Consider the following 3,187-nt stretch of genomic DNA (forward strand, 5'->3'; position numbering starts at 1 on the left):
CTCCTGCTTCCAACTTGCAAGGACCAGGGTTACATGTGCACGCTGCCAGAACCTGCCAGAAAAATTATATTAAAAGTATGTTGAATTTGGTAGAGCTGAAATGACTAGTTCAGGAACTATTCACGATTACACTTGCAAATTGCCCAGATGCCAGCTGAGATCAGACACACCCCTGTGCTTGACACAGCAGGAACACAGAGGCAAAGAGGCCTAGAGATATTACAAAGGGTCAAATGATGTGAAATATTATAACCAGAATCAGCCAAACTTTGAGTCACATGCCCCAGGGTTATGTCAATCATATTTTTTTAAAAACTGGCATAAAGGTATGGCTTGTACTCTGTTGGTTACCCTATCTACTAAAATTGGAAAGGTACAGAGATGTAGCATGGTCCCTGAGCAAGGATGAAACGCAAATTCACAAAGTGTGGTGTGTCCTAAGTGTGATGGCCCATGCCTGTGTTCATAGTACTTGGGAGGCAGAGGCAGGAGGAAGAGAAGTTCAATTCTTCCTTGACTCCCTAGTGAAATCAAGGCTATTGTGGCCTGTGGCCTTGACACCCTATTTCAAAAGGGAAAAACAAAATATTACCTTGCTCACAGCCTGCAATCGTCAAGGTAAGAATGCACCAGGATGTGAGCACTACCCTTTATTGTTAGGGCCCGCTACACTAATCCTTCTCATCTGACCCTTGGCTTTTCCTGAACCTTTCCTTTACAGGAATCATTGATGCTTCTCCACAGGCTGCAGGACCAGCCAGATCTCATGCACATGGTCTTAGATGCTGCTCTGAGGCCACTCAGCCACTGATGTCTTTTATCCCCCAAGCTAGGTGGACAACAGGAATGAGGGACTTGCAGTTTCTTGCCACGGAAAGAAGAGAGCGGCTTGTCACAATGACTAGAACACTCCAGAACCTGTCCACTATAAACTGAATTCTTCTATCCTCCAATAATTATATGATGAGGTCCTAGCTCCAGTGTGACAGTGTTTGGAGTGGGGCCTTTAGGAATTAAATACACTGAGATTTGATCTCGTGGGCCCCATGAGTTAACCTTCTTCCATGAAGAGAAAGGCAGACTTCTGTTTCATATGATACTCTTCTTTTAATGTCCTGTTTTGACTCCAAACTTTCAAACTTAGTGTAAGAAAACTCAGTTTGAGAATATTCTAAGAAGGTGTGAACAAACTGTATCGCTAGGGGGGTGGCAAATCTGGCCATGGGCTCAGGGGAAATGTCCAAACCATTCTTAATTTCCTGTGTTACACTTCATTGATTTTCTGGATTGGACATTATGGGGTGAAGTTAAAGAGGGAAAACAAAAAAGAAAATTAAAGGTGCGCATAACATAGAAACGACTCTGGCTAGCATTTCAGAGCATGATTCTGACTGATTCACACACTCTGACCATCCCACCTGCATCACCTCCTTCTACCCAAGATCTTCCTCTCCCTAACACTGCCATCACACTGGAACAAGAATGATTAGTGTCCAAGTTCTGGTGTTCAGAGTTGGCATTTGGAAGGCTCTTCTCTTTCCATGGACCGAAAACAGTCAACTCCAGGCTGGTAGAAGGAAAGCCTGAAGCATGTAAGGGGGCCTGGGCTCTTAATAGCTGGTAGGTCACAAGTAAGAGAAAAAGCTAGAGAGGAAGCAACAAAAACACGGAGGGAATCGTCATCCTGCCTGCATAGCCCTCTTCTTTCTAGTGATTGCTCTCATGAGTGTTTGGTCACATGGTATACAGAAAGATGTTTGTATGTATCTGTGAGAGTCAGGAGGCCGATAAAAGAGCCTTGGTTGATGTCTTCATTGATCACACACCTACTGATAATGTTTTCTTCAAAACGCTCGTGTTAACTCTGTTCAAGTTATAGAATCTCTAGTCTATGATTTCTGACTAGAGAGAGAGATCAACAGAGAGAGACAGAGACAGAGAGATAGAGAGAGACAGAGAATATGAAATCTGTATTGTAAGTTTGACTACTCATTCCCCAAGCCAGTTGGATCAGGAAGCTTAACATGGACAAACAAGAACAAATTCAGCCACTCGAGCCTGGTGCTTATCTGGTTTCTTTTCCTGCCTTGTTACCCAGTATGTGGCAGAGGAGGGAAAGGAAGGGATCGGTTAGTCACTTGTACTATTTATAAGGTCTCTAGGAAAAGCCCGAGATAGTGGGGAAATGTCCGTTTCTTTCTATTTTTTACATAATCATTTCCCTAGTCTGCCCTACTGTCCCCGGTGTCACTGAAAAGCTCCCACGTCCAAAGCAGCTGCATGGCTTTGGTTTTGTTCCATTCACCTCCCTTTTCTCTGTCCATGTTCAAGGCCACAGACACCAAGTGTCCCAAACTGTCACTGAAAAGGATTCCTGTGTCCAAGGTGGCTTTATCATTGGCAATCAGAGACCCAGAGAAGCCATCTCTAGCAACTTTCTGTGCTGGATAAAACCGAACCTGCAGGGGCCTGGAAGCCTGGCTCAGTGGTTAAGAGCACTGGCTGTTCTTCCAGCGGTCCACGGTTTGACTGCCATCACCACAGCACACGAATATCTGTAAGCCCAGTTCCAGGAGCTCCCACACCCTCTTCTGGCCTTTGCAGGCATCAGGCATGTAAGAGTTGCACAGCCATATATGCAAGCACACACAGATGAAACAATTTAAATAATAAACAACCCTCAGAGAATGCGTATGCTAGAAAAAGCTTGAACCAGGAAAAAAAAATTGTTTTCACTCAGGTAGAATTATGAAAATGATTTTAATGAATAAGCTTTTCCCAAAAGTTGAATTAACATACAAACTGAAATTCTAGACAACCATTGCTTTGTTTTGCAGTGGTAAATCTGGAAGGGACCACCCCTTTACCACACTGTGTCCTTCCCCCACGGAGAAAACTCCAGAGGAGTGACACTCCTCTGAGCTAGCCTTCGACAGCCTTCTGCTCTTAACAAGATGTTCATGACACTTTTTTTAAAATCTGGGTCTTGGGACTTTTGGAAAGGACTATGTTAATTCAAGGCTAAGTACTAAAGGACACTATGGCTGCCACTTGTCCTCTCCATCCAAGATTCTTGCCGAGGTCCCATGTTGTAAGGAAAGCAAGCCACACTACTGAAAGATGTTGGTGTCGCAGCTGACAGTCAGCATCACACCCAGACACACACACTTACACACAGATATACACA

General features: G+C 44.2%; 1 pseudogene; it reads left to right on the forward strand.

Annotated features, from left to right (window-relative positions):
- The first annotated feature begins 344 nt into the window (after positions 1-344).
- Positions 345-440, forward strand: Gm24178 (annotated as a pseudogene).
- The last annotated feature ends 2,747 nt before the right edge of the window (positions 441-3,187 follow it).

The sequence above is a fragment of the Mus musculus genome, chromosome 9 (assembly GCF_000001635.26).
Source record: "Mus musculus strain C57BL/6J chromosome 9, GRCm38.p6 C57BL/6J".
NCBI classification, from domain to species: Eukaryota; Metazoa; Chordata; class Mammalia; order Rodentia; family Muridae; genus Mus; species Mus musculus.